Source organism: Oncorhynchus nerka, linkage group LG17, assembly GCF_034236695.1.
Source record: "Oncorhynchus nerka isolate Pitt River linkage group LG17, Oner_Uvic_2.0, whole genome shotgun sequence".
In the NCBI taxonomy this organism is placed as follows: domain Eukaryota; kingdom Metazoa; phylum Chordata; class Actinopteri; order Salmoniformes; family Salmonidae; genus Oncorhynchus; species Oncorhynchus nerka.
Genome location: NC_088412.1, coordinates 1,760,468 through 1,772,597, shown reverse-complemented (window position 1 = coordinate 1,772,597; position 12,130 = coordinate 1,760,468).

The window sequence follows — 12,130 nt, the reverse complement described above, 5'->3', positions numbered from 1 at the left end:
AGTCTCCCTGATGGCTCTAATCTGATAGTGGTAGTGGGCTGGAAGATGTCTAGTCTCCCTTATGGCTCTAATCAGATAGTGGAAGTCGGGTGGTAGATGTCTCCCTTACGGCTCTAATCTGATAGTGGTAGTGGGGTGGTAGATGTCTAGTCTCCTTTAAAGCTCTAATCTGATAGTGGTGGTGGGATGGTAGATTTATATTCTCCCTTTTATGGCTCTAATCTGATAGTGGTAGTGGGGTGGTAGATGTCTAGTCTCCCTTACGGCTCTAATCTCATAGTGGTGGTGGGGTGGTAGATGTCTATTCTCCTTTATTGCTCTAATCTTATAGTGGTAGAGGGGTTGTAGATGTCTAGTCTCCTTTATGGCTCTAATATGATAGTGGTAGTGTCTAGACTCCCTTATGGCTCTAATCTGGTAGTGGTAGATGTCTAGTCTCCCTTAAGGCTCTAATCTGATCATGTATAGGGGTGGTAGATGTCTAGTCTCCTTTACGGCTCTAATCTGATAGTGGTAGATGTCTAATCTCCTTTATGGCTCTAATCTGATAGTGGTTGTGGGGTGGTAGATATCTAGTCTCCCTTATGGCTTTAATCTGGTAGTGGTAGATGTCTAGACACCCTAATGGCTCTAATCTGATAGTGGTAGTGGGGTGGTAGATGTCTAGTCTCCTTTAAAGCTCTAATCTGATAGTGGTGGTGGGATGGTAGATGTCTAGTCTCCTTTACGGCTCTAATCTGATAGTGGTAGTGGGGTGGTAGATGTCTCCTTTACAGCTCTAATCTGATAGTGGTAGTTGTGTGGTATGTCTCTAGTCTCCCTGATGGCTCTAATCTGATAGTGGTAGTGGGCTGGAAGATGTCTAGTCTCCCTTATGGCTCTAATCAGATAGTGGAAGTCGGGTGGTAGATGTCTCCCTTACGGCTCTAATCTGATAGTGGTAGTGGGGTGGTAGATGTCTAGTCTCCTTTAAAGCTCTAATCTGATAGTGGTGGTGGGATGGTAGATGTCTAGTCTCCTTTACGGCTCTAATCTGGTAGTCGTAGATGTTGAATCTCCTTCATGGCTCTAATCTGATAGTGGTTGTGGGGTGGTAGATGTCTAGTCTCCTTTACAGCTCTAATATGATAGTGGTAGTTGTGTGGTATGTCTCTAGTATCCCTTATGGCTCTGCTCTGATAGTGGTAGTGGGCTGGAAGATTTCTAGTCTCCTTATGGCTCTAATCTGATAGTGGTAGTGGGGTGGTAGATGTCTAGTCTCTTTTACAGCTCTAATGTGATAGTGGTAGTTGTGTGGTATGTGTCTAGTATCCCTTATGGCTCTGATCTGATAGTGGTAGTGGGCTGGAAGATTTCTAGTCTCCCTTATGGCTCTAATCTGATAGTGGTAGTGGGGTGGTAGATGTCTAGTCTCCTTTACGGCTCTAATCTAATAGTAGTAGTGGGGTGGTAGATTTTTGGTGTCTCTTATGGCACTAATCTGATAGTGGTAATGGTGTGGTATGTGTCTAGTATCCCTTATGGCTCTGATCTGATAGTGGTAGTGGGCTGGAAGATGTCTAGTCTCCCTTATGGCTCTAATCAGATAGTGGAAGTTGGGTGGTAGATGTCTTCCTTACGGCACTAATCTGATAGTGGTAGTGGGGTGGTAGATGTCTAGTCTCCTTTAAAGCTCTAATCTGATAGTGGTGGTGGGGTGGTATATTTCTATTCTCCCTTTTATGGCTCTAATCTGATAGTGGTAGTGGGGTGGTAGATGTCTAGTCTCCCTTACGGCTCTAATCTGATAGTGGTGGTGGGGTCTTAGATGTCTAGGCTCCCTTATGGCTCTAATCTTATAGTGGTAGAGGGGTTGTAGATGTCTAGTCTCCTTTATGGCTCTAATATGATAGTGGTAGTGTCTAGACTCCCTTATGGCTCTAGTCTGGTAGTGGTAGATGTCTAGTCTCCTTAAGGCTCTAATCTGATCATGTATAGGGGTGGTAGATGTCTAGTCTCCTTATGGCTTTAATCTGGTAGTGGTAGATGTCTAGTCTCCTGAAGGCTCTAATCTGATAGTGGTAGTGGGGTGGTAGATGTCTAGTCTCCTTTACAGCTCTAATCTGATAGTGGTAGATGTCTAATCTCCTTTATGGCTCTAATCTGATAGTGGTTGTGGGGTGGTAGATGTCTAGTCTCCTTACGGCTCTAATCTGATAGTGGTAGTTGTGTGGTCTGTGTCTAGTATCCCTTATGGCTCTGATCTGATAGTGGTAGTGGGCTGGAAGATTTCTAGTCTCCCTTATGGCTCTAATCTGATAGTGGTAGTGGGGTGGTAGATGTCTAGTCTCCCTTACGGCTCTAATCTGATAGTGGTGGTGGGGTGGTAGATGTTAAGGCTCCCTTATGGCTTTAATCTGGTAGTGGTAGATGTCTAATCTCCTTTACAGCTCTAATCTGATAGTGGTAGTTGTGTGGTATGTGTCTAGTACCACTTATGGCTCTGATCTGATAGTGGTAGTGGGCTGGACGATGTCTAGTCTCCTTTACGGCACTAATCTGGTAGTGGTAGATGTTTAATCTCCTTTATGGCTCTAATCTGATAGTGGTAGTTGTGTGGTATGTGTCAAGTATCCCTTATGGCTCTGATCTGATAGTGGTAGTGGGCTGGAAGATTTCTAGTCTCCCTTATGGCTCTAATCTGATAGTGGTAGTGGGGTGGTAGATGTCTAGTCTCCTTTACAGCTCTAATTTGATAGTGGTAGTTGTGTGTTATGTGTCTAGTATCCCTTATGGCTCTGATCTGATAGTGGTAGTGGGCTGGAAGATTTCTAGTCTCCCTTATGGCTCTAATCTGATAGTGGTAGTGGGGTGGTAGATGTCTAGTCTCCCTTACGGCTCTAATCTGATAGTGGTGGTGGGGTGGTAGATGTCTAGTCTCCCTTATGGCTCTAATCTGATAGTGGTAGTGGGGTGGTAGATGTCTAGTCTCCTTTACAGCTCTAATCCGATAGTGGTTGTGGGGTGGTATATGTCTAGTCTCCCTTATGGCTTTAATCTGGTAGTGGTAGATGTCTAGACACCCTTATGGCTCTAATCTGATAGTGGTAGTGGGGTGGTAGATGTCTAGTCTCCTTTAAGGCTCTAATCTGATAGTGGTAGCGGGGTGGTAGATTTCTAGTCTCCCTTATGGCTCTAATCTGATAGTGGTAGTGGGGTGGTAGATGTCTAGTCTCCCTTACGGCTCTAATCTGATAGTGGTGGTGGGGTGGTAGATTTCTAGTCTCCTTTACGGCACTAATGTGGTAGTGGTAGATGTTTAATCTCCCTTATGGCTCTGATCTGATAGTGGTAGTGGGCTGGAAGATTTCTAGTCTCCCTTATGGCTCTAATCTGATAGTGGTAGTGGGGTGGTAGATGTCTAGTCTCCCTTACGGCTCTAATCTGATAGTGGTGGTGGGGTGGTAGATTTCTAGTCTCCTTTACGGCTCTAATCTGATAGTGGTAGATGTCTAATCTCCTTTATGGCTCTAATCTGATAGTGGTTCTGGGGTGGTAGATGTCTAGTCTCCCTTACGGCTCTAATCTGATAGTGGTAGTGGGGTGGTAGATGTCTAGTCTCCTTACGGCTCTAATCTGATAGTGGTAGTTGTGTGGTATGTGTCTACTATCCCTTATGGCTCTGATCTGATAGTGGTAGTGGGCTGGAAGATTTCTAGTCTCCTTATGGCTCTAATCTGATAGTGGTAGTGGGGTGGTAGATGTCTAGTCTCCTTACGGCTCTAATCTGATAGTGGTGTTGGGGTGGTAGATGTCTAGTCTCCTTTACGGCTCTAATCTGATAGTGGTAGATGCCTAATCTCCTTTATGGCTCTAATCTGATAGTGGTTGTGGGGTGGTAGATGTCTAGTCTCCCTTACGGCTCTAATCTGATAGTGGTAGTGGGGTGGTAGATGTATAGTCTCCTTTACGGCTCTAATCTGATAGTGGTAGTGGGCTGGAAGATGTCTAGTCTCCTTATGGCTCTAATCTGATAGTGGTAGTGGGCTGGAAGATGTCTAGTCTCCTTATGGCTCTAATCAGATAGTGGAAGTCGGGTGGTAGAAGGCTCCTTACGGCTCTAATCTGATAGTGGTAGTGGGGTGGTAGATGTCTAGTCTCCTTTAAAGCTCTAATCTGATAGTGGTGGTGGGATGGTAGATGTCAAGTCTCCTTTACGGCTCTAATCTGATAGTGGTAGTGGGGTGGTAGATGACTAGTCTCCTTTACGGCTCTATTCTGATAGTGGTAGTGGGGTGGTAGATTTTGGTGTCTCTTATGGCACTAATCTGATAGTGGTAATGGTGTGGTATGTGTCTAGTATCCCTTATGGCTCTGATCTGATAGTGGTAGTGGGCTGGAAGATTTCTATTCTCCCTTATGGCTCTAATGTGATAGTGGTAGTGGGGTGGTAGATGTCTAGTCTCCTTACGGCTCTAATCTGATAGTGGTGGTGGGGTGGTAGATGTCTAGGCTCCATTATGGCTCTAATCTTATAGTGGTAGAGGGGTTGTAGATGTCTAGTCTCCTTTAAGGCTCTAATTTGATAGTGGTAGTGTCTAGTCTCCTTATGGCTCTAATCTGGTAGTGGTAGATGTCTAATCTCCTTTATGGCTCTAATCTGATAGTGGTTGTGGGGTGGTAGATATCTAGTCTCCCTTATGGCTTTAATCTGGTAGTGGTAGATATCTAGACACCCTAATGGCTCTAATCTGATAGTGGTAGTGGGGTGGTAGATGTCTAGTCTCCTTTAAAGCTCTAATCTGATAGTGGTGGTGGGATGGTAGATGTCTAGTCTCCTTTACGGCTCTAATCTGGTAGTCGTAGATGTTTAATCTCCTTTATGGCTCTAATCTGATAGTGGTTGTGGGGTGGTAGATGTCTCCTTTACAGCTCTAATCTGATAGTGGTAGTTGTGTGGTATGTCTCTAGTCTCCCTGATGGCTCTAATCTGATAGTGGTAGTGGGCTGGAAGATGTCTAGTCTCCCTTATGGCTCTAATCAGATAGTGGAAGTCGGGTGGTAGATGTCTCCCTTACGGCTCTAATCTGATAGTGGTAGTGGGGTGGTAGATGTCTAGTCTCCTTTAAAGCTCTAATCTGATAGTGGTGGTGGGATGGTAGATGTCTAGTCTCCTTTACGGCTCTAATCTGGTAGTCGTAGATGTTTAATCTCCTTCATGGCTCTAATCTGATAGTGGTTGTGGGGTGGTAGATGTCTAGTCTCCCTTACGGCTCTAATCTGATAGTGGTAGTTGTGTGGTATGTGTCTAGTATCCCTTATGACTCTGATCTGATAGTGGTAGTGGGCTGGAAGATTTCTATTCTCCCTTATGGCTCTAATGTGATAGTGGTAGTGGGGTGGTAGATGTCTAGTCTCCCTTATGGCTCTAATCTTATAGTGGTAGAGGTGTTGTAGATGTCTAGTCTCCTTTTTGGTTCTAATATGATAGTGGTAGTGTTTAGACTCCCTTATGGCTCTAATCTGGTAGTGGTAGATGTCTAGTCTCCCTTAAGGCTCTAATCTGATAGTGGTAGATGTTTAATCTCCTTTATGGCTCTAATCTGATAGTGGTTGTGGGGTGGTAGATGTCTAGTCTCCCTTACGGCTCTAATCTGATAGTGGTAGTTGTGTGGTATGTGTCTAGTATCCCTTATGGCTCTGATCTGATAGTGGTAGTGGGCTGGAAGATTTCTATTCTCCCTTATGGCTCTAATGTGATAGTGGTAGTGGGGTGGTAGATGTCTAGTCTCCCTTACGGCTCTAATCTGATAGTGGTGGTGGGGTGGTAGATGTCTAGGCTCCCTTATGGCTTTAATCTGGTAGTGGTAGATGTCTAATCTCCTTTACAGCTCTAATCTGATAGTGGTAGTTGTGTGGTATGTGTCTAGTATCCCTTATGGCTCTGATCTGATAGTGGTAGTGGGCTGGACGATGTCTAGTCTCCTTTACGGCACTAATCTGGTAGTGGTAGATGTTTAATCTCCTTTATGGCTCTAATCTGATAGTGGTAGTTGTGTGGTATGTGTCAAGTATCCCTTATGGCTCTGATCTGATAGTGGTAGTGGGCTGGAAGATTTCTAGTCTCCCTTATGGCTCTAATCTGATAGTGGTAGTGGGGTGGTAGATGTCTAGTCTCCTTTACAGCTCTAATTTGATAGTGGTAGTTGTGTGTTATGTGTCTAGTATCCCTTATGGCTCTGATCTGATAGTGGTAGTGGGCTGGAAGATTTCTAGTCTCCCTTATGGCTCTAATCTGATAGTGGTAGTGGGGTGGTAGATGTCTAGTCTCCCTTACGGCTCTAATCTGATAGTGGTGGTGGGGTGGTAGATGTCTAGGCTCCCTTATGGCTCTAATCTGATAGTGGTAGTGGGGTGGTAGATGTCTAGTCTCCCTTACGGCTCTAATCCGATAGTGGTTGTGGGGTGGTATATGTCTAGTCTCCCTTATGGCTTTAATCTGGTAGTGGTAGATGTCTAGACACCCTTATGGCTCTAATCTGATAGTGGTAGTGGGGTGGTAGATGTCTAGTCTCCTTTAAGGCTCTAATCTGATAGTGGTAGCGGGGTGGTAGATGTCTAGTCTCCTTTACGGCACTAATGTGGTAGTGGTAGATGTTTAATCTCCTTTATGGCTCTAATCTGATCGTGGTTGTGGGGTGGTAGATGTCTAGACACCCTTATGGCTCTAATCTGATAGTGGTAGTGGGGTGGTAGATGTCTAGTCTCCTTTAAGGCTCTAATCTGATAGTGGTAGCGGGGTGGTAGATGTCTAGTCTCCTTTACGGCACTAATGTGGTAGTGGTAGATGTTTAATCTCCCTTATGGCTCTGATCTGATAGTGGTAGTGGGGTGGTAGATGTCTAGTCTCCCTTACGGCTCTAATCTGATAGTGGTGGTGGGGTGGTAGATGTCTAGTCTCCTTTACGGCTCTAATCTGATAGTGGTAGATGTCTAATCTCCTTTATGGCTCTAATCTGATAGTGGTTGTGGGGTGGTAGATGTCTAGTCTCCCTTACGGCTCTAATCTGATAGTGGTAGTGGGGTGGTAGATGTATAGTCTCCTTTACGGCTCTAATATGATAGTGGTAGTGGGCTGGAAGATGTCTAGTCTCCCTTATGGCTCTAATCTGATAGTGGTAGTGGGCTGGAAGATGTCTAGTCTCCCTTATGGCTCTAATCAGATAGTGGAAGTTGGGTGGTAGATGTCTCCTTTACGGCTCTAATCTGATAGTGGTAGTGGGGTGGTAGATGTCTAGTCTCCTTTAAAGCTCTAATCTGATAGTGGTGGTGGGATGGTAGATGTCTAGTCTCCTTTACGGCTCTAATCTGGTAGTCGTAGATGTTAATCTCCTTTATGGCTCTAATCTGATAGTGGTTGTGGGGTGGTAGATGTCTAGTCTCCTTTACAGCTCTAATTTGATAGTGGTAGTTGTGTGTTATGTGTCTAGTATCCCTTATGGCTCTGATCTGATAGTGGTAGTGGGCTGGAAGATTTCTAGTCTCTCTTATGGCTCTAATCTGATAGTGGTAGTGGGGTGGTAGATGTCTAGTCTCCCTTACGGCTCTAATCTGATAGTGGTAGTGGGCTGGAAGATGTCTAGTCTCCCTTATGGCTCTAATCTGATAGTGGTAGTGGGCTGGAAGATGTCTAGTCTCCCTTATGGCTCTAATCAGATAGTGGAAGTCGGGTGGTAGAAGGCTCCCTTACGGCTCTAATCTGATAGTGGTAGTGGGGTGGTAGATGTCTAGTCTCCTTTAAAGCTCTAATCTGATAGTGGTGGTGGGATGGTAGATTTCTATTCTCCCTTTTATGGCTCTAATCTGATAGTGGTAGTGGGGTGGTAGATGTCTATTCTCCCTTATGGCTCTAATCTTATAGTGGTAGAGGGGTTGTAGATGTCTAGTCTCCTTTATGGCTCTAATATGATAGTGGTAGTGTCTAGACTCCCTTATGGCTCTAATCTGGGAGTGGTAGATGTCTAGTCTCCTTTAAGGCTCTAATCTGATCATGTATAGGGGTGGTAGATGTCTAGTCTCCTTTACGGCTCTAATCTGATAGTGGTAGATGTCTAATCTCCTTTATGGCTCTAATCTGATAGTGGTTGTGGGGTGGTAGATATCTAGTCTCCCTTATGGCTTTAATCTGGTAGTGGTAGATGTCTAGACACCCTAATGGCTCTAATCTGATAGTGGTAGTGGGGTGGTAGATGTCTAGTCTCCTTTAAAGCTCTAATCTGATAGTGGTGGTGGGATGGTAGATGTCTAGTCTCCTTTACGGCTCTAATCTGGTAGTCGTAGATGTTTAATCTCCTTTATGGCTCTAATCTGATAGTGGTTGTGGGGTGGTAGATGTCTCCTTTACAGCTCTAATCTGATAGTGGTAGTTGTGTGGTATATCTCTAGTCTCCCTGATGGCTCTAATCTGATAGTGGTAGTGGGCTGGAAGATGTCTAGTCTCCCTTATGGCTCTAATCAGATAGTGGAAGTCGGGTGGTAGATGTCTCCCTTACGGCTCTAATCTGATAGTGGTAGTGGGGTGGTAGATGTCTAGTCTCCTTTAAAGCTCTAATCTGATAGTGGTGGTGGGATGGTAGATGTCTAGTCTCCTTTACGGCTCTAATCTGGTAGTCGTAGATGTTTAATCTCCTTCATGGCTCTAATCTGATAGTGGTTGTGGGGTGGTAGCTGTCTAGTCTCCTTTACAGCTCTAATATGATAGTGGTAGTTGTGTGGTATGTCTCTAGTATCCCTTATGGCTCTGCTCTGATAGTGGTAGTGGGCTGGAAGATTTCTAGTCTCCCTTATGGCTCTAATCTGATAGTGGTAGTGGGGTGGTAGATGTCTAGTCTCTTTTACAGCTCTAATGTGATAGTGGTAGTTGTGTGGTATGTGTCTAGTATCCCTTATGGCTCTGATCTGATAGTGGTAGTGGGCTGGAAGATTTCTAGTCTCCCTTATGGCTCTAATCTGATAGTGGTAGTGGGGTGGTAGATGTCTAGTCTCCTTTACGGCTCTAATCTAATAGTAGTAGTGGGGTGGTAGATTTTTGGTGTCTCTTATGGCACTAATCTGATAGTGGTAATGGTGTGGTATGTGTCTAGTATCCCTTATGGCTCTGATCTGATAGTGGTAGTGGGCTGGAAGATGTCTAGTCTCCCTTATGGCTCTAATCAGATAGTAGAAGTTGGGTGGTAGATGTCTTCCTTACGGCTCTAATCTGATAGTGGTAGTGGGGTGGTAGATGTCTAGTCTCCTTTAAAGCTGTAATCTGATAGTGGTGGTGGGGTGGTATATTTCTATTCTCCCTTTTATGGCTCTAATCTGATAGTGGTAGTGGGGTGGTAGATGTCTAGTCTCCCTTACGGCTCTAATCTGATAGTGGTGGTGGGGTCTTAGATGTCTAGGCTCCCTTATGGCTCTAATCTTATAGTGGTAGATGTCTAGTCTCCTTTAAGGCTCTAATCTGATCATGTATAGGGGTGGTAGATGTCTAGTCTCCCTTATGGCTTTAATCTGGTAGTGGTAGATGTCTAGTCTCCCTGAAGGCTCTAATCTGATAGTGGTAGTGGGGTGGTAGATGTCTAGTCTCCTTTACAGCTCTAATCTGATAGTGGTAGATGTCTAATCTCCTTTATGGCTCTAATCTGATAGTGGTTGTGGGGTGGTAGATGTCTAGTCTCCCTTACGGCTCTAATCTGATAGTGGTAGTTGTGTGGTATGTGTCAAGTATCCCTTATGGCACTGATCTGATAGTGGTAGTTGGCTGGAAGATTTCTAGGCTCCCTTATGGCTCTAATCTGATAGTGGTAGTGGGGTGGTAGATGTCTAGTCTCCTTTACAGCTCTAATCTGATAGTGGTAGTTGTGTGGTCTGTGTCTAGTATCCCTTATGGCTCTGATCTGATAGTGGTAGTGGGCTGGACGATGTCTAGTCTCCTTTATGGCTCTAATATGATAGTGGTAGTGTCTAGACTCCCTTATGGCTCTAATCTGGTAGTGGTAGATGTCTAGTCTCCTTTAAGGCTCTAATCTGATCATGTATAGGGGTGGTAGATGTCTAGTCTCCCTTATGGCTTTAATCTGGTAGTGGTAGATGTCTAGTCTCCCTGAAGGCTCTAATCTGATAGTGGTAGTGGGGTGGTAGATGTCTAGTCTCCTTTACAGCTCTAATCTGATAGTGGTAGATGTCTAATCTCCTTTATGGCTCTAATCTGATAGTGGTTGTGGGGTGGTAGATGTCTAGTCTCCCTTACGGCTCTAATCTGATAGTGGTAGTTGTGTGGTATGTGTCAAGTATCCCTTATGGCACTGATCTGATAGTGGTAGTTGGCTGGAAGATTTCTAGGCTCCCTTATGGCTCTAATCTGATAGTGGTAGTGGGGTGGTAGATGTCTAGTCTCCTTTACAGCTCTAATCTGATAGTGGTAGTTGTGTGGTCTGTGTCTAGTATCCCTTATGGCTCTGATCTGATAGTGGTAGTGGGCTGGACGATGTCTAGTCTCCTTTACGGCACTAATCTGGTAGTGGTAGATGTTTAATCTCCTTTATGGCTCTAATCTGATAGTGGTAGTTGTGTGGTATGTGTCAAGTATCCCTTATGGCTCTGATCTGATAGTGGTAGTGGGCTGGAAGATTTCTAGTCTCCCTTATGGCTCTAATCTGATAGTGGTAGTGGGGTGGTAGATGTCTAGTCTCCTTTACAGCTCTAATTTGATAGTGGTAGTTGTGTGGTATGTGTCTAGTATCCCTTATGACTCTGATCTGATAGTGGTAGTGGGCTGGAAGATTTCTAGTCTCCCTTATGGCTCTAATCAGATAGTGGAAGTCGGGTGGTAGATGTCTCCCTTACGGCTCTAATCTGATAGTGGTAGTGGGGTGGTAGATGTCTAGTCTCCTTTAAAGCTCTAATCTGATAGTGGTGGTGGGATGGTAGATGTCTAGTCTCCTTTACGGCTCTAATCTGGTAGTCGTAGATGTTTAATCTCCTTCATGGCTCTAATCTGATAGTGGTTGTGGGGTGGTAGATGTCTAATCTCCTTTACAGCTCTAATATGATAGTGGTAGTTGTGTGGTATGTCTCTAGTATCCCTTATGGCTCTGCTCTGATAGTGGTAGTGGGCTGGAAGATTTCTAGTCTCCCTTATGGCTCTAATCTGATAGTGGTAGTGGGGTGGTAGATGTCTAGTCTCCTTTACAGCTCTAATTTGATAGTGGTAGTTGTGTGTTATGTGTCTAGTATCCCTTATGGCTCTGATCTGATAGTGGTAGTGGGCTGGAAGATTTCTAGTCTCTCTTATGGCTCTAATCTGATAGTGGTAGTGGGGTGGTAGATGTCTAGTCTCCCTTACGGCTCTAATCTGATAGTGGTAGTGGGCTGGAAGATGTCTAGTCTCCCTTATGGCTCTAATCTGATAGTGGTAGTGGGCTGGAAGATGTCTAGTCTCCCTTATGGCTCTAATCAGATAGTGGAAGTCGGGTGGTAGAAGGCTCCCTTACGGCTCTAATCTGATAGTGGTAGTGGGGTGGTAGATGTCTAGTCTCCTTTAAAGCTCTAATCTGATAGTGGTGGTGGGATGGTAGATTTCTATTCTCCCTTTTATGGCTCTAATCTGATAGTGGTAGTGGGGTGGTAGATGTCTATTCTCCCTTATGGCTCTAATCTTATAGTGGTAGAGGGGTTGTAGATGTCTAGTCTCCTTTATGGCTCTAATATGATAGTGGTAGTGTCTAGACTCCCTTATGGCTCTAATCTGGGAGTGGTAGATGTCTAGTCTCCTTTAAGGCTCTAATCTGATCATGTATAGGGGTGGTAGATGTCTAGTCTCCTTTACGGCTCTAATCTGATAGTGGTAGATGTCTAATCTCCTTTATGGCTCTAATCTGATAGTGGTTGTGGGGTGGTAGATATCTAGTCTCCCTTATGGCTTTAATCTGGTAGTGGTAGATGTCTAGACACCCTAATGGCTCTAATCTGATAGTGGTAGTGGGGTGGTAGATGTCTAGTCTCCTTTAAAGCTCTAATCTGATAGTGGTGGTGGGATGGTAGATGTCTAGTCTCCTTTACGGCTCTAATCTGGTAGTCGTAGATGTTTAATCTCCTTTATGGCTCT